This window comes from Chrysemys picta, chromosome 8 (assembly GCF_011386835.1).
Source record: "Chrysemys picta bellii isolate R12L10 chromosome 8, ASM1138683v2, whole genome shotgun sequence".
Classification (NCBI taxonomy): Eukaryota; Metazoa; Chordata; order Testudines; family Emydidae; genus Chrysemys; species Chrysemys picta.
In genome coordinates, this window is record NC_088798.1 from 22,122,102 (window position 1) to 22,145,250 (window position 23,149).

The following is a 23,149-nucleotide window of genomic DNA, read 5'->3' on the forward strand; positions in this document are numbered from 1 at the left end:
TGGAAATAGAACCCAGTTCTCAAGACTCCTAGGCTAGTGCCCCTAATCACTGAACTTACTTTCCTCCCCGAATTTCTTCACTGAACATGTTTCCTGAGATCACCCAGCTATAGGTACAAACCACGTGAGTTGCAAAATAAAGGTATCACAGATTCAAGGAAGAAGATGAGAGATGTAAATATGCCCCTTAGTTGTCACTTATCTAAAATATATATTTGTAGTTTGTCTTTTCCGATATATTAGTTCCTCCGTTTCTTTATTGTTTTTAGTTGCTTTTCTCTGAATTGACTCAAATTCATGCCTAGTTTTTTATAAGTACATGTCCCTACATTGAATGCCACATTGTTATTCACATCCATATTCACATTCACCAGGTATGATTGTGGTGCACCTTGGGGAAAATGATTTGGGAATGTGTAAAGGGATGGACTTAATGCTCTGAGCAAAGAGGGACCTGAGGCAGATCCTGGAACTTTTTCCTGGAGTAAAAATTGTGTTGTCAGCCATGCTTCAACACAGGGCCTGGTGGGGAGCTGTGAGGCCCACCCCAGGTGGATAAGGCAAGGGGATATGTGAATAAGGAGGTGGCCAAATGCCTTGGTACCACAGGAGGGTCGGTAATTTTGCATCCTGGCATAGCATATAGGGTACCAAAGTTATTTTGGGAGGATGGGGGTCACATTCATCTGTCAGACTTGGGTGCAGACACATTTCTGGCTGATATTAAAGGGGGCATTAGGAGATGTCTGGGAACCTGACTAGGTTTGGGGAAGAGACAGCCAAGCTAATTGCTGGTGCTTTCTTGTGGCAAATGTTCAGTACAGGCACTCCATAGGAAAGGTGTACAGGAAGGACTTAAAAAGGAGTTATTGGTTAAAGGAGCAGAATGGGCAGGGATGGTGTTCAAGGCTCCTATGTCTGGTATGGTGGGGTGCCAACTCCTCTTTCCATAACGCTTGTTCACGGGTGGTGGTGGTACAGTGCCAGCAATGGGTTGGCTGGGGGACCTGGATGGAAAAAAAGAGGGGTGGTGGTGGAAGCCCCGCAGGTAGATATTGAATGAACATGGAGTTATCTGCACTGTACACTTTTATCTTCTGGGTAGTCCCAGACATCTAATAATCAAGTTGCGGCCTGATTAAAACTATATCAGGTGTCTCCTGTCCTTCTTTTGGTATAGTTGGACAATGACTGCCCCACACCTTTAAGAGTGGGGGCTGTTCTATATTCCAATCTCGGAGCTATATGGGAAGAAATCAACTCACTGGTTTCACTTATACCTCTTCATACTCAGTCCAAAATCACTTTGGCCAACACCATGTGTAGCCCTACACATCTGTGCTGGGGAGCCTACCTGGGCTATCCCAGTGGAAAGGCTCCCGTTGACTAACTGCTGTCCACTAATGTTCAGAAGTCTCTTTTAATAGATTTCAAGGCCAGAATAAACCATCTAGTCTGACCTCTTGCATAACACAGGCCAAAACATTTCCTCTAGTAATACCTATATCAAGTCCTTAACTGCTGATTGAAGTTTTTTAAATGCTCATCCAGTCTTCATTGAAAAAATTCAACGTTCAACATATCTATCACTAAAAATGTTGGGTGGGAAAATAGAGGCATAGGGAAGTGGAGAAAACTGCCCAAGGTCACATAATAGGTCAGAGGAAGAGCCAGAAATAAAACCCATGTCTCCTGACTCCCAGTCCTGTGCCTTATCTACTGCATGACACTTAGCTGACCCAACTGTTTCCAAAATTTCCTTTCACACTGATTATTTTATTTCAGATTTTTTTTCTCCAGGTACATCACATACATTTTTGCCAAGTGGAACTTTAAAAAAAATTATTATTACTGACATCTATTTCTAATTTCACTAGAACCCTTTGTCTCATATCCCTGTACCCAAAGGTATTAGAAATACCTTCCAATTTAGTATCAGCTAAACATTTAATTAATTTTTTTATTCCCTCTTCCACAGCATTAGTAAAGATTCTAAAGACGACTTGCCCTAATATTCATTCTTGCTTCATTCCACTGTTCACTTCCTCCAACTCAGAACATTGTCATTTGTAGCAATACCCTTTGAGATGAATGATGAAAAGTTTGTAATACACTCCTTACTTGGAATGCTTATGAGGACAGATGTAATTCAGGCAGAACCCTCTTTTTACCAGACTGTCAATGTTCCCAACTTAATAGCTAGGCTATAGTATGTTTCTCCTAATTTCCAGTGTCTTCCAAGAATGTTGTAAAATTTAAATCCATCAAATAATTCTTGCACATTTAGTTTATTTACTTGTTGAAAAGATATTTCCACATGTAAGAATTGATCTTTGTTACATTTTAGAGGAGTTGTAGTGTCCTGAACTTGGGCTTTGTTAGATTTTCTATATACAAATACATACACATTTTCTATGCAAGTACCTACAATACAGTACCTTTGCTTCTGCTGGAATTCTGCAGCCCTGCGCAATGCAGAATTTGCACAGAATTAATGTTCCCCACATCATTTTATTTTTTCATGCATAATTTGTGATTTCTACCAAACTGCTTCCTTTTTCTGGTTTTGCATGTTTCAAATGTATTTAGTTACATATACACATAACGTCTTTACATACACATAAGCATTCCTGTGTGAGCAGCGAAACTCAGTGTAAAAACCTCATGGCGTATTAGTAAATTAAGTTGCTCATGACATGTTTATGAAGCAGTTCATAAAATGTCAGGATAAATATCTTCCCAAAGTAGCCAGCTGGGTCTATATGAAGTTACCAAAGGGCAAAGGGATATTCAGTCTTTTGTACAGGCTGGAACCATAGGCCTTCTTGATGGGTGCAGCAGTCTCACTTGTACCATACAGTAGTACTTCACTCTGGACTCTACTCTGCATGTGTCTGACCCTAGAGGCACCATCCTCCCTTATCTATTCCCTGCCAGCCTGAACCCACCCCCTCCGCTCCCACCTGCCATTGCACCCCTTCCCCAGCACTCCCATGTCTGGCCTGGGGGAGCACATACTGAAGGAGGGTTGTGTGGCGAACTATGTACACACTTACACACCCCAACACACACACACCCCCCACACACACTCACCTGGGTCTCCTTTCCCCATGCTAACCACCCACTATCCTACAACTAAACTACTGCTAACTCACCAAGCCCCCTCCCACTACAGTGGTGTGACCCATAAACCTTACAATACACATAGAAACTTTAATTTGGACAAGACATGACAGACAGACACAAAACAGTCCTTAAGGACACCACCACTCTCTTAGGACAGGTTGTTACAATACTTTTGTATAATGAGTTTGTTTAAATGAAATATTTAATTTCACTGAAACAGAAAACTGTCAACAAAGATACATCAAGTTCTGTATTAATCTGTCTAGTAAGAAATCTATTTGTCAAAAAATATTTCCTGAATCTTTTTTGTTGTCTGTGTTGTTACAGACATACTTGCTGACAGGTATTTTGAAATAAAATACCTGAAACTGGCATGATTATATTGTGTTATTTTGACAAATAAATTAAGCAAAATTTTATAATATTGTATGCAGAATTTTTAATTTTTTGGCACAGAATTTCCCCTTGAGTAATCTTTATTTTATGAAGATGAAATCAGATTTTGTTCTTGTGCTAATGCCATGTTCAATATACTTGTTCAATATATTTCTCTCTGTGTAGTCGTCTACTTCCTGATTCATATAGTATTTTCAATTAATACATTTCAAATGATTATTAAATGCTAGTTTCTGTCATTCTCTATTATTTCAATTAAATTCCCATATCTAGGGGCTTTGAAGTTGCAGTTTTGGTTCATAACTCGTACTGGTTATCATTATCTAAAATGGTCACATTTATAAATTTGTATAATAGTATAGCAAATCACACTTGGAGCTTGATTCTGCATTCTTTTCACGCCAAAACATCCATGGATGTACTGTAATAAGATTTTGCATCTTCTTCACCTACTATTCATTTTAGGTTTAATATTTAGCAATAAAAGGCCCTACAAAAAGAGTAGTTGATAAACGGCTGAGAAATGGCAAAAAATGCAGTGCGCAGACAAATCTTCATGTGTCAGCTTTACACCTCTCTGAAGGCCTGATCCAACACCAGTGAAGTCAATGGGAGTTTGCCACTAATTGCAGTCAGAGCAGGATCAAGCCCTTAATATAATAATATATGGAGATATACCTATCTCATAGAGCTGGAAGGGACCCTGAAAGGTCATTGAGTGCAGCCCCTGCCTTCACTAGCAGGACCAAGTACTGATTTTGCCCCAGATCTCTAAGTGGCCCCCGTCAAGGACTGAACTCACAACCCTGGGTTTAGCAGGCCAATACTCAAGCCACCGAGCTATTCCTCCTGCCTTAGTTCAGTTTCAGATCTCCTGACTGTCAGGTTGGGAGATAGAGCCCATTTCCCCACAATATATTTTCCATGTTGGTTGGCAATTTGCCCTTCTAGAACTATCCTGCAACTTGAATAAATAATAAAATTATCATTTGACCACAATATCTCCTGCCTGATACATAAGGGAAAAATACACAATACATTAATAACATTACAAGTCACACAAACTCCATATTGTTCACACAACTAGTCATAACAACCAGTCTGCTCCAGCAAATGGGTAGGTTGCTAGCAGTCACACTGTGGGCAAAGAGAGGCAACACCTTGACCCTTCCTTAAGAAGGATGGCTGCCCTGCCCTGCCAGCCAATCTCGAGCCCTTTTAGAAGCCAGAAAATGACTGATCAAGTGGCCTAAAGGCATGTGGGCACATGGGTCCCTGGGGCGCTCTGCAGACAGCTTCTGAAAGGAGGGTAGTGTGAGCAGTGATCATTTATAAATTAATTATAAAGTGAATAATTTTTAGTTAAAAATAATGCATCAGTGAGAATAAGCAAAAGGATGACGTTTGCTCGTGGGGTTTAGAATGAGCATGGACAGGACCAGAGGCACACTATTTGCTCTCAGTTATGATGAAGAGTTGATATTAATGATCCCCTTCTTTCACAGAAGGTTGTGTGTGTACATATCTAATGAAAGATACATACACACACCCACTGATTCCTTCCTATTATTTGATCTGCAGTACATACATGTACACAAATAATAAAGAAAAAAAATTATAAAACAGAAAATAAATAAAACTCATATATCAGAAAACTATACTTTTGATTGTTTTGCATCTTTATATACCTGTGGCTGGGCATGTAAAGCACACCTTCAGATGACAAATAGTAGTTTGGGCACCAGTTGGAGCAATCAGCTTCCATGCTCAAGTTTGAGAAGTGCAACCATCACAGTTACTGTTCAATAATTAGATTCTTGTTTCACTATATGAGTATTGAGCAAAAAGAAAGAAATGGTTTAACGTAACTTGCCAGGAAGTCTTCTAGAGGATTTTGGGACTTGACCTCATATTACTGAGGCTGCGGCTTTCTTCAACAATACCATAAAAGCAAAAGTAGCTGAAAGACAAGAGTAGTCACTATGCCACTGCCACTATGGAAAGGTGACATTTAAATAAATCCCCCAAGGAAAAGAGAGCTGCCTTTCATATCAAGATTGAAATAACCCTCAGATTAGGACAAAGTTCCTGGGAGAACTGTCAAATCAATTAGAGATTTTAAAGAAATTGAAGTAACAGATAATGTATGGAGGATCATAAACTGAAGTTTTGATATGCCATCAGCAAACACAGAAAAAATGACACCTGAGTCCAAAAATCTCAAAGAAATAAGTTTAGATCAAGCATATTGGAATGAATTAAATGATCAATATTGGTATGTCGGACAAAGCATTATGTAATACTGCGTGAGGCAGCATATTAGCTCATATTAACTCATTGATTTTTATGTGATTAAATTAATTTAATTAACTGGAAGACCAATTTAGAAAAATACTTGCTACAAGACAAGTTAACTAATAAACAGCTTTATAGTGGAAAAGAAAAGAGGACATGCTACCCAGTGAACTGTGTACATAACTAGGGAAATAGTTGTTAGCTATAATTAATGCCAAAGATGGAAAGGATACAGAGCAGACGCAAATTATAGCATAAGGAATAATTCTTCAGAATTTAAACCAACTAGTCATGCAAATTACTTTCACAAAGTAAGGAGAATGCAAATCAAACTTGGAAGATTTCATAAACAACCTGTCAGTTCCTGGAAATCCATGTGTTAAGTGTTGCTGATTAATATACAGGAACTTGTACACAATTTACAATAGGACCAATATGCTAGCTCTTAAAAACTGTGTTTGTATACTGAACAAATTATTGTGCTATGAAAAACGCAGGAGATATAGCTAGCATTTCTGTCCTCAACATAATCAGTCTGTGTTCTTAAAAAAATAAAATTGAGAGATTTGCTCTGAAATGTTCTAAAGGACTTTGAAGAAGAAAATTTCAAATTTAACATAGCAAACAGAAAAATGTACTAATTCTCATAAATACTTCAATTTTCCTATAAAATTAGCTGCACATCAATGGTTATCATCTCTAGTTGCAACTCAGATCCTGAGTGTTGTGGAAGAATGAAAAAAGGGAAAGTCAGTAAACAAACAGGGTAACTAGATACAATGAGCAAATGCACCCACTTGAGAGAAAAGCAAAGCAAAGCAAGACCTGTAACTAAGCAGAAAATGGGGCTCCTCCTGCTTCCATTCAAGTCAATGGAAGTGGAACTAGACCTTTTTTGGGTCTGATCTTGCAAACACACCACCTCCTGTGGGCTTTAATGGGAGTTGCATGCTTTGAGGTCTTGCAGGATCAAGTTGCTTACATGGTATAATTAATTTAGAAACATGCACATGTGTGGTGTCCAACAATTTGTGGGGCCACATATGTACCTAAATAAAGAGAATATTTTCTGTAAGATACAGATATCAATAATGTTATGTAAAAGTTTTGGCTCTAATCTTTAGCTGTGCAAGAGCAACTTTGTACTTCTCCATCTGCAAAGCAGCCATGCAGCCAGCCATGGGAGGATCACCCCGGGGTAGAGGGATCCTCCAGTAACACAGACCTGGATAAGGGCACTCTTCACCTTTCAAATGCTTCTGTAAGGAACATTACTGGGCGAAAAGAGGCTTGATCCTTCCCTGAGCCCGGATGATCCTCTGCTGCCATACAGCTCCTTTGGACCATCAGCAGACAGCATAATTTAAAGCAACCACCAGACTGATCTAAATTAAACCAGAGAACTGGATAGGCACACAGGATAGTCCAGGATTAGAGGAGCATAAATATGACTTAAAGCCATCTTTGCACAGACACCTCTTAAGATGCAGTATGTGCTCCTCGGCTGCACCTAAGGATCAACATCTTTCTTTTGTACATATGCTATTTTAAATATTTTCCCTTTATTCTAAGAAAAATACCATTAAATGTTTTCAGCATGTTGTTTTAACTACAGAATGGAAGAAAAAGCTGGCTACATTCAGGGCCGGCTCTAACTTTTTTGCCACCCTAGGCAAAAAAGAAGAGCACTGCCCCGCCGTAACACCCTCCCCCAGCGCCGGGCCGGGCCGCCCAAATCCCCCCCCCCCCAGCGCAGCGCCGCCCAAATCCCCGGAGCACCAGGCCGCTGAAACCCCTGCCCCAGCGCCGTGCCGGGCCGCTGAAACCCCCACCCCGGAGCGCCGCGCCAGGCCGGGCCACCCAAACCCCTGCCCTCCCCCAGTACCTCGCCGTGCTGCCCAAACCCCCGAGTGCCTCGCCGCCCAAAGCCCCGCCCCCACGGAGCACCGCGCCAGGCCGGGCTAGCCAAACCCCCCCGAGCGCCGGGCCAGGCCGCCCAAACCCCCGCCCCGCCCCAGCGCCATGCCGCCGAAACACCCCCGCGCTGCCCGGCCGAAACAAAAAACAAAAACAAACCCTTGAGCGCCCCCCACCACCCCAACATTGGCCGCCCCTTCTGAGGTGCCGCCCCAAGCAAAAAAAAAAAAAAAACGGGGCGGCCAGAATGGAAAAGCAAAAAAAAACAACCCTGCAGCACGGCTGGAGCAAGGGTGCAGGGGGACCCCCTGCGCTGCAGATGTGCCCCGGCTAGCAGGGGAAGGGGGAGGGAGCGGGGGGAGAGAGAGAGAAGGGGGGCAGCCAGGGCTTCAGCGGGGTGCTGCCACGCAGCCCCGCTGCCTGCTGGAAGGGCTCTGCGCCACTCCGGTCGGCTGGGAGGGAAGGACACGGGCTGCCCAGTCGGGCTTGCTGCAGGGCGCTCCCATCCTCCGCGCCGCCGCCCCCTACAGGGCGGCCGGAGCGGAACACCACCAAAAAACCCCCCCCAAAAAAGCGGACCTAGAATTGGGCGGAATTCCGCCTCCTACAGGCTGCTGTCCCAAGCACCAGCTTGCTCGGCGGGTGCCTGTAGCCGGCCCTGCGCCCCAAGCACATGCTTGCTCGGCTGGTGCCTAGCGCTGACCCTGGCTACACTGGAAGAGATGATAGTTTGATATGTCATCATTACAATCACAGACACTAAAGTATAGCAACACGGATCTTCATAATTTTTTGCACTACATCTTTGTTTGCATTTGAATGGCAGCTATCTGCTGTAATTGCACATTAAATGGAAAGTACATGCAAATATGTCATGACATAAATTGGATTTCTCCCATTGCCATACCTTTTTCATGAGTATAAAGTATCCAGTGAACTTTCATAAGCCATTTTTAATGAGACAAGCCTAGAAAATGTCAGATGGAGGTCAGCTCTGGAGTTTCATACACAGAAAATTGTACTTAAATGGACTGTAACTTTGCTAATGATATTCGACTCAAGGCACTATAAGGACAAACATCAGCTGAAACAATGAGTTCAACTAGCAGAATACAAGTCATAAATTAATGTAAGAAAACTCCAAAAGTGATGGTAAATGCAAAAGCAATGAGTAGAGCCGGGCAAATCTGTAGATATCTCGCTTTATATCTGTGGATATCTGCATCCGTGGATGTGGATATCTGCAGACAATTTTTGTGGATAGTGGATCAGATGTGGATACAAATTTTGTATCCACGCAGGGCTCTAGCAATGAGGAATGAAAGGTGGTCTGGGCATGGGAGAAAAGTGAATCTTTTCACCTATTGTACCAGGTTATCATTAACCACTATTGGGAAAGAGAGATAGAGAAGAATCTTTATCATAAAGATTTTTATAGTGCACTTTTTCTGCAGACACTATTCCATATCAGAATAAAAAGCAGAGATGTGCTCAAGCACTCACATTCAATTTCAGGAAGCAATGATCCAGACCCATACAATGTGAAAATTTCACTGTCCACTTCTCCATAATGTTTTGTTTATATGTATGACTCATAATGATGAAGACAATTCAGGAGATATAGCCGGATATACTGGTTTAATAAGCTCATGCTGACTTTTAGATCTCTTTTCTCATGAACTATGAAACAAGGAGGTAATAGAAGGGAACAGATTACTCTAAATGTTAAAGTTCAGGGTTTACAGAAGGGTTGAGTATATCTTTGGAAGGAAAAATTATGATTTTTCCCCCCAGTGGCTTGAATGTAAAACAGAAAAAGAGACTTTGGAAGAAAATGAAGCAGCTAGAACAAGAAGCCTATCAAGAGCTTCTGTGTGATGAAAGACTGGAATACCCTGGAGCTGAATACTGAACAAGGAAGATGAATTTACCTCTCGAGGTTGTGTGTGTGGAAAATTTGTATACATCCATGTAAGTGAAGGATAGTCACGATTTTTGGTTGTCACATACTATCAGAAGCAGAAGATTCTTCAGAATATGCATACTCAAACTTATATCCTGCCAACATGTGTTGGTTTACAAATGTATAACTAAGAGATTTTCAACGACTCAGTGACAAACATAAGGATATAAGAATACAAGAGTTTCAGGTATGATTTATACAGACTCTAGAAAACAGTTTTTTTATTTTATTTTTGAGTTAAGAAGTTTTCCTTTTTCATTAAGCCTGCATATGCTTACAGGATGCATTATCATTAGGAACGAGATGAGCAGTCAAGGTGGGGCACTATGAATCCTCAGTTTGAAAAAAAGACTACTGCCAGTGGAAACATAATCTGAAACAAAGATATTTCACCCGATAGGGCTGATGAGCAGCATACAGACAGAACCCTATCTCTCAGTTTTGTAAACTAAATTAACACTCTAAAGATTCATGAGAGACAGAGAGAGACCTCTAGTAGAATGACCCTTAATGTATTTATACCCTGAACTATTTCCTGGCTGTATTTGTATGCAACATAACATCAAATCCAGCAATAAAACAAGATTTGCAAGCTACCAGGCCTGTCTATTCAGAGTGAAAACATTTTTAAAACATCTTTTTTACTAAAATTCCCTGTCCTAGCTAAATTAAAACATAACTGTTTTTCTTTTTTCTCTCAAGTGCAAATATTTCACTACATTTTTTAGGCAAGAGAAACAGAGAAGTCCATGTTATTAAATACAAACATATTTATTGAAGAAAATGCATTTTTAGAAATAATGCTAAATGTTTCAGATATTTTGTATCTATTTTTCAGTCTTCGGTGCAATGTAAGGTTTGTAGACTAGCTTTCATACACTTTAAAATAAAGAAGAACAATGTTCATAGAAATAATACCTCTAACAGACAATAACAATAAAAAATATTGATGATGGCTATGGGGTGAGATTTTCAGTCATTGGTCTCCATTTTTTTCAGGTATAATTTAATACTGGCACAATTTTGGTGCACAGATTAGGTCATTTGTATGGTTAAGGTCCTAATTTGCAGATGCAGTCAAAGACTAAAGAGCTTGTCTACACGTCACAGCAAATCACACCAAATGGGCATGATTGGTAAAGCACACTAACATGTTATGCTGTAATTGTCCGGTGTAAACACTGCTGGCACACTCTAAAACAGGGATCAGCAACCTTTTGCATGCAGCCTGCCAGGGTAAGCCCCCTGGCGGGCCGGGCCAGTTTGTTTACCTGCCGCGTCCGCAGGTTCGGCCGATCGTGGCTCCCACTGGCCGCGGTTCACCACTCCTGGCCAATGGGGACTGCGGGAACAAACCAGCCCGGTCCACCAGGGGACTTACCCTGGTGGGCCGCGTGCCAAAGGTTGCCAATCCCTACTCTAAAAGGAACCTAGTTTGCCTTGATATAGTCCTGTTTCAAACAGGACTATGTTAATGTGAACTAGGTATCTTTTGAACATGCCAGCAGGGTCCACAAAGCACCATTACAGCATAACATGTTAGTGGGCTTTAAAAATCACACCCCTTTGGTGTGCTTTGCTGCACGGCGTAGAGAAGCCCTTAGACATCATAACGATTTAAAATTTGAATACAACTAATTGTAAGGACAAAACTGAACCTGAATCTATTCACACCGATAATTGTACTATCACAAAATCTGAGGCCCAGATAAGGCTAGTTTGAAAATATAGTCCATAAGAACTATATTTCATGACTAAATATCATGTTAAAAGAGACGGTGGCAGAATTGTGATAGCTGAGGTAAACCAATGAATCTTTTTTATTTTGTTGTATGAATTCTGGATTGATCAGTTTGTGTTTTATTTTTTGAGTAGGGTTTGGGTCAAGTTGTGTATACAAATCTGAGCTTCTGCATGAGCAGAAATACAGTTGTGAAAAGCAGAGCATTCAGAAATTTTACAGGCTGGATAAAGACATGTCTCAAAATATGGCCCTGATTTATAGGGCAAAAAGAAACGGACAATCACGTTTTATGCAGTTTATAATATACTGAATTATACCTAACAAAACCCACAAGCCCTTTCCAAAAAAAAAAAAAAGGGGGTGCCTCAGGAAGAATTTTAGAATGGCAGAAATGGTGCACTACTGACGTATCCTGGCCTCTGCGCTCCTTTGTCCACAGACAAGAATATTTTTAACTAATCAAACAATAAAATATAAAATAATTTAATCACATTGTCTGGACAGATTCTTAATATCACAGTCAAAGGTCTAGAATAACAAGCTTATATAAAAGCAGTGGTGATATTAAATATTAAAATAGTGTTAAATATTAAAACACAACCTCTAAAAGATAAAGGGAAGTAAAAGTCACAATCTATTCTATTATTTCACTCAGTTTTGTCTCCAAAGAGTTTGTAAAAAAAAAGATGTGGGCTGCTCCTGGGAAAGGAGAGGATAGTAGCTAGCAGACGATTTCAATGTTAACCCTCAACTTCCTTTTGATTAAAAAAATCATATTCAAACATTTTGACTACCATGATGAAGTCATTATCCATCCTTTTCTTTTCCCCCCTCATCAATAATATGTTCAAGACAACTGTTTCTTTGGTGAGTGATATCAGACTGGCAACTTATCTACACTTCCAGCACCAATGTCCTCCATGAACAAGTGCACTAAAAAAAAAAGTTTTAGAAAAAAAATAGTCCTCACTATTATTTCTTCTAGATCTTTAGTAAGGCTGGCTGGAAAACAACAATTCCATTTAGCAAAATATTTCGAGTTTCAAAATGTGTGTTTGTTTACATATGTGACAAAAATCATACATTTTGAAATTTTCACATACTCACAAAGAGAGAGTGTGAGAGTGAGACCTCAAAGTAGCCAGTACCCCAGAGGTTAGTGCAAAAGATTTCAGTTTCAACTAAATGGCATGTTTTGATGAAGTGGGGGGGGACAAAACACTTTCCTGCAAAAAAATTTCAACCAACTATTATCTTCAGAGTATTTCAGCTGCTCCAGATCATGCTCACAAATTTTCCACTAGTAGTATTGCAAAACAATCAAAACATTTTCTTATTTTATGGAAACAGAGACTATATCGATAATGTCAAAGAGGCTATACACTTGCTGGGGCCTCTCAGGGTATGTCTACACTACAATTAGACACTGGCATGGCTGGCCCATGCCAGCTGATTTGGGCTTGGGCTAAAGGGCTGCTTAATTGTGTTGTAGACTTTTAGGATTGAGCTGGACCCTGGGTTCTCAGACCCACCCATCTCACAGGGTCCTAGATCCCGGACTCCAGCCTGAGCCTAATCATCTACACCTCAGTTAAACAGCATCTTAACCTGAGCCCTGTGAGCCAAGTCAGCTGGCACAGGCCAGCCACAGAGGTCTAATTGTAGCCTTACCTCAAAGATCAGATTGGCAGCCAGTATCTGAAGTCAATCTGGTCGTATTCTTCACAAGACTGAGGGCAACCAGTATCTGAAACATATAGATCTCAGGAGGCCCATATGTGGCAGCGGAGTGTATGGCCAGCATTTTAAAAGGAGAGCAAAGGCCAAGGAAGGCCTCAGACAAAATGGGACCATCCAAATATCACCAAGGACACAAGAGTCACCTGATAGCTAATGTCCAGGAACTGCATGAAGCAAAACAAAGCTTTTTTCCCCTATGATCTGTTTCTCTCCCCGCAGATCTCAGCATCCTGTGGTTGATTCTACTCTTTATCAGAAGTAACAGTTGTGTCTCAGCAGACCTGGATCTGGCTTCTTCTGACAGGGAGAGGGACAGCTAGCAAGGGAGGAAAAAACACTAAGGTGTTTCCCTGGGATCCTGAAAGGAATGAAAGTTTATTTGAAGGAAGAGAGGGAAAGGAAGCTGTCGGGAATAAGGACTTGCAGCTGTGCCAGCCCAGTCTCCCAGCAGCCTGTGAGAACAGCCTAAGCCCAACAGCAACAACTGATCTCTGACTGCTCTGAGAGGGTTGCCAACTTTTGCTGGATGAATTCCTGGAGATTTCATCACATCACGACCTTTAATTAAAGATTAATCTTTAATTCCTGGAGACTCCAGGACAATCTTAGAGGGTTGGCAACCCTATGCTCTACACAAACACACACACACGCCCCACCCTGTGACTGTAATCTCTCCTGTGTTGCCCTGCTTCTAGCCTTGCTCCAGCCCGGATCCTACCTCGCTTCCCTGCTGTCCAGGTCACTCCAGTCCTGTTCCCCTGCTTGGTTCCTGACTAGGGTTACCATACGTCCGGATTTTCCCGGACATGTCCGGCTTTTGGGGGCTCAAATCCCCGTCCGGGGGGAAATCCCCCAAAGCCGGGCATGTCCGGGAAAATCGGGAGGCTCGGCCGGGGCCTCTTTGTCCGGGGTCGGGGGCATGGTGCCGGGCCGGGAGCGCGGTGCCGGGCCAGGCCCGCGGGGCCGGGAGCCGGTCCGGGGAGCCGGTCCGGGCCCGTGGGGCCGGGTCGGGGAGCCGGGCTGGGGGTGCGCCGGGCCCGCGGGGCCGGCAGCCGGGCCGGGGTCGGTGCGCCGGGCCCGCGGGGCCGGCAGCCGGGGCCGGTGCGCCGGGCCCGGGGCCGGCAGCCGGGGCCGGGGTCGGGGCCGGCAGCCGGGGCCGGGGCCGGCAGCCGGGGCCGGGGTCGGTGCGCCGGGCCCGGGGTCGGGGCCGGCAGCCGGGGCCGGGGCGCCGGGCCCGGGGCCGGGGTCGGTGCGCCGGGCCCGGGGCCGGGGCCGGCGCGCCGGGGCCGGGGTCGGGGCCGGCAGCCGGGGCCGGGGCCGGGGTCGGGGCCGGCAGCCGGGCCGGGGTCGGGGCGCCGGGCCGGCAGCCGGGGAGCCGGGGTCGGGGCGCCGGGCCGGCGGGGCCGGGAGCCGGGGTCGGGGCGCCGGGCCGGCGGGGCCGGGAGCCGGGGTCGGGGCGCCGGGCCGGCGGGGCCGGGAGCCGGGGTCGGGGGGCCGGGCCCGCGGGGCCGGGGCTGGGAGCCGGGGTCGGGGGGCCGGGCCCGCGGGGCCGGGGCTGGGAGCCGGGGTCGGGGGGCCGGGCCCGCGGGGCCGGGGCTGGGAGCCGGGGTCGGTGCGCCGGGCCCGCGGGGCCGGGGCTGGGAGCCGGGGTCGGTGCGGCGGGGCCGGGGCTGGGAGCCGGGGGGTCCGCTGGGCCCGCGGGGCGGGGAGCCGGGGGGTGCGCCGGGCCCGCGGGGGGTGGTCGGTCGGGGCCGGCACCCCAGGGCCCGAGCCAACCCAGGCTGGAGCCGCCGGGGGGCCAGCCTGGGCCGCGCCTCCTCCCCCCCGCCCCTCTTACCTGCTTCAGGCTTCCCGCGAATTAAATGTTCGCGGGAAGCAGGGGAGGGGGCGGAGACTTTGGGAGGGGGCGGAGTTGGGGCGGGGCATGGGCGGGGCTGGGGGCGGGGCCAGGGCCCCGGGGAGTGTCCTCCATTTGGAGGCACAAAATATGGTAACCCTATTCCTGACTCCAGCTCTGACTCAGTGCTGTTCCTGGCCTGACTGACCCTCCACCAACCACTAGGCCTGATTGCCCACACACCAGTTCATGACAGAAGTAGCAATGTGGTAGAGGAGAGAAGGGTTGGAAGCATCAATGAGGGAGGAGAGCCGGGATTGTAGAAGAGAAGATAGAGTCCCTGGACCTAGGACACTTTTGAAAAATTGTCCCTGGCAAAATATGTTTGAATATTACCAACTACTGAAGAGCCTGGCTGTGGATTTAATTATGTTCTTTATTGAGTTTAATGTTATGACCTGTATCCTTCTAAACAAGATGAATATAGCAGCTGAAATGTTTCATGTGGTTGGGTGGAATAACCTACACAAACCTTAATAAGAATAAACACAGTTAAATATTGACAGGATAGGACAACACTTACCTCTTCCTCAATTTAATGCAGAGTTCAGAAAGAAAATACTATTGTAAACACCAGAAGGCTAATTTTCAGCACAGTGTGTGGCGATTTCCACATGTAACTCCTGTTAAGAATAACAGGAGTTCTGAGTACAAGCCATGAAATGTGCAGAAAATTTACCTCCTGACAGCTAAAAGATTTAACATCAATTTCTTCTGATACTCTCTAGTCTGGAGTAATCCTTCAATTTTAGAAGCATATTTCTCAAAATTGGTTAAACATTTTCAATTTTGTTTGTTTGTTTGCAGAACAATGTAAGAAAAAATACATTAGAAAAATGGTGAGAATGAAAAGCAAACAGGATCTATAGTACCTCCCAAGTAATTGTACCTTTCTTAATTTACCAGTGTAACCATGGTAAATAACTACTGCATACTCAGAAAAGCAATTCACTAGCATTAGTCATTCTGATGTTAAATTACCTTTTCACAACCAGTTCGTGAACAATTAAACTATTATAAAAACAGTAAACATTTTTTCTTATAAAGCTTTGAAATATGGTCTGTCCAAACTTCAAAAGGAGTCTTTCATTTATTGGTATACCAGATATTCATGTTCCAAATTACTGACACAAAATCTTCTTAACATAATTCAATCCAAAACCAGAAGGAAAACCATCACTGGAATTATGCTCACTTGGCCACTCAACCACTCTGATCTATGATTCAGCCTCATTCATAAATTATTACAATTTTCACATGTTCCTGAGACACTGAATTTTAAGCCTTATAGATAATGTTTCTTTATCGTGTTAATAAATCTGTACAGCAAAAGATCAGCTATATTAATGCTATTTACAATTTTGGGGGACAATTAAGTTTCATTTCAAATAAGAAAAAATGACTGCAGGAACTATCTGCATGGAAAAAATTTGCATTAGAAACAAACATCTTCCAGTGAGGCTGGGGATAGCCCAAGTGTCTGGAAGCCAACTTTGTGGCCCCTAGGTCAGGAGACCAACCCAGATAACAACTCTGTCTCAGTTTTCAGAAGAGTTTTTATCAGTGTAGTTCTCTCAAAACTGTCTTGCTACTCTCTAGATCAGGTGTGGGCAAAATTTTTGGCCCAAAGGCCACATCGGGGAATAGAAATTGTATGGTGGGCCACGAATGCTCACAAAATTGGGGTTGGGGTGCAGGAGGGGGTGCAGATTCTGGGGTGGGACTGGGGATGAGGAGTTTGGGGTTTAGGAGGGTGTTCTGGGCTGGGAACGAGGGGTTCGGAGGGCTGGAGGGGGATCAGGAATGGGGCAGGGGTGCGGAAAGGGGTGCAGGTTCCGGCTGGGGGTGGGAGCTCTGCGGTGGGGCTGGGGATGAGAGGTTTGGGGTGCAGGAGGGTGCTCCGGGCTGGGATCGAGGGGTTTGGAGAGCGGGACGGGGATCAGGGATGGGGCAGGTTGTTGGGGCACGGGCAGAGGCTGGGGGGGCAGGCTGGTTCCTATGCAGAGGCATGGCCAGGCAGCTCTGCACACTTCCCCATCCACAGGCACCGCCCCTACAGCTCCCACTGGAGCACGTAGGAGCTGCAGCGGGGCCCATGTCACGGCTTCTGGGAGCCGCGTGGTCCGGCCCCCGACCCAGCGCCCTGGCCAGAGTGTCGGAGCAGGGCCGAGCCGCTGGTGCGGCTTGCAGGCTGGCTTAAAACGGCTCATGGGCCAAATGCGGCCCGTAGTTTGCCCACCCCCACTCTAGACGCAAAATCTCCCAGCTCTAAAGGCACATAACTTTTGGCTGCTGAACACCACACAAAGAAGCCCAACTGAATTCATGTAACAACAATCCTCTCTCCCCTTAACCCAATAGCTCACAAGTCTGTTGGTAACAGCCACAAAGACATTTACTGTCCAGGTAAAATTAAGGGGCACCTATTGTCCTCACCAATTAATGCTACTCACTTAATTGCATCAGTTTGCAGTAGTTTTTAAGATGGGAAACTGGAGCCATCTGAAATGTAGCCTATTTCAATGGATCTTTGTTTTTTAGCACTTTTGCTAGAAAGAAATATTATATATAACCCATCATAAATGTTTTCCTTCCTTATTCAAATGAGTAGTGTCAGACCCATAAATGCTGAGGTGGATCAGAGCTTCAAAGTTCAGATCTAAAGTGTCCCAAATTCAGGTGTGTTCAATTTTGCAATTCATATTTAGACCCATCTCTTATTAAAGTTTACATTTCTTCTGCAAGCCATTAGTTGCAATGCTTAATTGAAAAAGGCACACCTCCCATTCCTTGGTGTCAGGGGCGGCTCTAGGCACCAGCAAAACAAGCACATGCTTGGGGCAGCCCATTTGCAGGGGCGGCAGGGCTCCAGCAGGGGAGCGGAGAACCAACAGGGGGCCCTGGGAGTTGTAGTTCCGTGGATAGCTCCCTGCCTATAGAGCCAGCCCTGGAGCAGGGAAAGAACTACATTTCCCAGCATTCCCTTGGCCACTATCAACAGGAAAGAGGGGGAGGGAGTGAGGAAGCTGAGACCTCATGCTGCAGCCTGCGTTGAATGGAGAGCTGCACTGGGCAGGGTAGGGATATCATATTTTAACATTCAAAAAATAGGACACTCCACGGGGAGGGAGGGTAGCCCCACCCTGTCCCCATCCACTCCCTCCGACTGCCCCCTACAGAAACCCCAACCCATCCAACCCCCCTGATCACCCCCTCCCAGGACCCCTGCCCCAACTGCCCCCCAGGACCTCACCCCCTATCTAAGCCCCACTGGTCCTTGTCCCCTGATTGCCCCCTCCCGGGACCCCACCCCCATCTAAGCCTCCCTTCTCCTTGTTCCCAACTGCCCGCTCCTGAGACCCCCCCAAGTTCCCCCCTAGGACCCCACCCCCTACCTGTCCCCTGACAAACTCCTGGGACTCCCATGCCTATCCAACTGCTGCCTGTCCCCCTGAACCCCTGACCCATCTAACCCCCCCCTTCTCCCTGTCCCTTGACTGCCCCCCTGGAATCCCCTACCCCTTCTCCAACCCCCCAGCCCCCTTACCATGCCAATCAGACCAGCATGTCTGGCTTCGCGCAGCGCCAGACACGCTGCTGCATACATGCTGCCGTGCTCCCCTGCGGAGCCACAGCCCCCCCAGCACCTGCCTTCCAGATTTGAACACCTCAAAATTCAGGAGTGCTCAAGCTCAGTTTGGGCAGCTGTTACTTCATTTCTCCCAAATCAAATATACTGATCCACTGTAACTTGCTGTAGAAAAAAATGCTTCTCAGTGGTTATTAGGACTGGAATTGCTATTTTCAACAGCCATTGCCTTTTGTTTGTTTGTTTGTTTGTTTACAAGGAAGACAGTGATATTGCATTGGCAAATTCCCCATAGAAAGAAAAAGTGGAACAAAAGAATAATAAAGGCACCTCAACTTTTCCTCATTTATGTAGGACAGTCTTATAATATGCATCCAGATATCCTCCAATCACACAAACTGGAAATTGTTCCACTTTACTGCAGTTCTGTAACCATATGGGAACCAATCCTGTCTGTGTTCTGTGCACACCCAAAATTCCTGCTGAATGACCCGCCCTGGGAGCGAGTTACCAGTGACCCAGCGCTGTGGCAGAAGGAGGGTGCAGGGGGGGGGGGAGGAAGAGCCCAGGGCTGGGGTGGCAGGAGGTGTGTGGGGGGCAATGGTGGGGGGGTAGGGGGAGCCCAGGGCTGGGGGTGCGGGTGGCTGGGGAGAGCCCAGGGTTGGGGCGGCGGGGGGGTGCAGCGAGGAGCCCAGGGCTGGGACAGGGGGCAGCCAAAATTTTTTTTGCTTGGGGCGGCAAAAAACCTAGAGCCGGCCCTGCTTGGTGTAAGTATGCTTTGGGATAAAACTGTTTTCTAACAGGATTTTAAATACATGTATTGAAAACAGCTTGCTGATTACACCTGCATGAATATAGGAGACATTTTATTGATCAAGAATAACAAATGTAATGAGAAGTAAACATATTATACAGTTTCCCCCCCCCACACACACACACACACAAATCAGAAGACAGTATGTATGTATGCATGCATCTGACCAAGAAATCAAGTGGATTAGGATCATTCTGAGGATTATAACATTGTTTTCACGGCATAAAATTTAGGTGTACCTCTTGCCACTTCAACGCAAGTACAGTAGAAGTTTGTGTTCTATAGAAGTTATAGTTATAAATAAAACTTTCTGTGTTGCTTAGGGCTTGTTCATATAGCTCAATTCCAATTGCTTCAATATTCACACAGAATCAGATACACTATACGTCACTTCTCCCAAAATGAGGTATACTTCAAAATCATCTGAGTCTTCATGACTTTTGGTCCTAATGCAGTTTCTTTTATCATTCCACTCAAATAACTGTCACAAAATTAGCAAAACTTGCAAATCAGAAATCTGCTTTCTTCACAGCCAAACATCTAGATTTCTGCAGTTTGTCGTGGAAACAAAATCCTTAATATAAAATAGTAAGTAATATTTAGGCCATTTATTACTGAGTAGTAAAAATAATTATAATTAGTATTTAAATGTTCAAAGCCCTTTCCATTATGTAATTAATCCTCACAACATCTCTGTGAAGTAAGGAGGTCAGTGTTGTTGTTCCTGTTTAATAAATGAGGCAAACTGAGATGCAGAGATGGTAAAGGATTTATTGAAGGCCATACTGCAAGGCAGTGGAAGAGTGATGACTAGAACCCTCTCCCCAGCTCCAGATTCCATGTTGTAACCACACTATGAATCTGCCTATTTATTAAATAAATTCAGAAGTTAATTAAAGTGGCAGGTCCTGATGATATTGTACAGCAATTTATTAGCATGCAGAGTACAAACACATAGACTATGGCTGATTAACAATAGATTATGATAATCAGAATGCCCAAGTGGGACACGAAGTTCCATGATGAATTCTGTTTCCATGCACACTGTCAGATTTCTGCACAAAGCTAAATAAATTTATGCTAAAAAGGGTAAATTCTGAAGTGGGGAATGAACATTTAGACTTATCATACCTATTCTTTGTTACTTGATTCTTCCTATTTGCCATTGTCATCTATCACTATTGATTTCAAATTTCAACTTGATGTCCCCCAAACCAATATGAACTGTTTGCTTCTAATAGCCAATACTTTCTGTGATATATTCCATAGGATAGATTCAGAAGCTGTAATCCATTCTGCAGGAAATACGGATTCCAGATCCATTCTGCAGGAAATACGGACATTAAAAAATATGTTCCATATCAAAATTTTCCCTGGAACAAAAATTCCAAACAATTAAGATGTAAGATCATGTTTTATTTACAAAATATGCAAATGTTTCAGTTTGATAGGGTAAAAATCTTTCAAAACGGAAACGTCAAAATGAATTCATTTCATTTTGTCATTTATATTACATGAAAACTTTCAACTTTGATGAAACAGCATTTTCCAATGAAAAACATTCCAACTGAAATGTTTTGACTGGCTCTAGTTATTTAGTCCTTTAGGGCCAAGATCCTAGCTTCAATGGAGCTAAACGAATACATCAGCTGAGAAACGGGCCATTTCTCTTACAGAGTATTGAATATTAGAGAAGAGTGTCTGTCTTTTCATTACATATTATTTAAATACATTAGAGAGATGAAAATGCACATAGAGAGGGATAAAAAATGTTCTGTACTATGCTACAGCTACCTGCAGTTGGAGCCATCTACAACAGTTGGTATATATCCACACACACAACCAGTAAATAAGTATGGTCTAATTTACAATAATCATTTGGTTGTGTTAAGATTAAATATAAATAAGTAAATAAAGCTGTACTTCCATATTGTACCATAAAACTCTTTAATTAAGAGCTTAATTAACAATGTTCATTTTGATATAATTTGGGTATAATGCTAATAAACCTACTAATTTTCATAACTCATAAAACAGTCATTGAGCTTGATAAATAAAATACTGATTTGATATGAGTTTTAATATATGACACATTAACAGTTTGGCCATAAGACTTAATATATTTTGACCATTCATGTATTTTTTGATGGTATGACAATGTAAATTGTTCTGTGTGAACTTTCAGCACTCCAAAATCTATAGCACTGTAATAAAATGTGCCAAAGTAAAATTATCTTTTTTTCATGGTTTTATATTTTGTTTCTTACTTTTATCACAAACTCAGATGCAAAAGCCTAAGGAAGCACTCCAGAACCATTTTAGAAGTTGTACATTCCCTAATCTACCACAGAAAACAACTCTTCAGAGTCCTTGTGTGGAGTTTTCAAGAATATGTATTTTATAGTGCACTACTTACTATTTCTTTATTTTTGCATTTTTATTAGCTCAGCAAAAGCTATTTAGACTAAATTTCCTTCCAACCTGTCCTAAGACAAGAGAATTAATGGTTGTTTTGCTCTTAGATAGAGTACTGTCATGGCTCCCTATATTCAGGCAGGAGATTTATATAATAAGCAATAATCAAAGGACAGTACTGGGCAGATGGAGAAAGTGGAGTTCCTGAGAAGCATTTTCAAAGTGGGTGCCCAAAAAATAATATTGCAAATACAGACGAGGTCTTTTTCTTACTTCCCATGCTTACAGTGCACTTGCATTCCAGCAGTTATGTCTCCTTTGCATCCTAAGAGTGTTATTCTCTCTTTAGGTTCTTTTTCCTCGTTCATCACCATGGTATCCAAATACAGTTGTCTGAGAACCTCTCCTGTTGACCAGACAGGGCATGCACCAACTATCTGTAGATATTGCCTGTGCTGATATAGCAACTAATACAAACTTACCAGGGCTTTGAAGCTGTGCTCCAGCTCCGCTCCAGCTCCAGGCAAAAACCTGCAGCTCCGTGCTCCAGCTCCGGGCTCCACTCCAAAGCCCTGCTTAATACAAACACTGCTGACATGTATGGACCCAGAGATTCAAGGGGGGTACAGGAATTTGCATAAGAGCAATCCCAGTAGAGGGATTCCATCAGCCATGCCTAGTGAATATATGAGTGAGAGCTCTATCCACTCAATGGGGATTTATTTAGGATGCACTGCATGTTGGCAAAGAGGCCATTTATTGCCATGTTAATACTGAATGCAACTGGTAAGAAACAGCACTGGGGCTATTGTGGACATGTATTCCACATTGCAAGGTACAAAGGAAATGCCACTACTGGCATGGTGAGACTTGCCACCTGTAGGCCAGGCCATACACTAATCTCACATAGCAATAGAAAAGATTCAAGCTAGGATGGGAGAATGCATGAAAATATTCCACCCAGAGATGGTTGAAAAGTGAAAATACCACACCCTTCAAAAATCTTTGCAAGACTGTCTTCCTCTGTTAGAGGTAAACATTTCAATTTTATGGAAAATTTCCCATCACCTTTATTTCCATTTCTGTACACAGGAGCCCAAATGAAGCAGGACTATAGGACAAGGCAACAACTTAAATTAGGCTGCATGTTCTTGTTGAGGTAATGGGCACCATACTCCTGATGGCTCTTTGCAGGTCTGGTTTTGTTAGTTTTCCTACAAGACTTCCATGTTCTATTTATAGCTGACAACCTG

At 44.0% G+C, this 23,149-nt stretch overlaps 1 protein-coding gene across 3 annotated transcripts in view; it reads right to left on the minus strand.

The window, feature by feature from the left end:
• NEGR1 (neuronal growth regulator 1) overlaps positions 1-23,149 on the minus strand; it is a 652,228-nt gene that overhangs the window by 495,087 nt on the left and 133,992 nt on the right. The gene's annotated exons all lie outside the window — the stretch shown is intronic.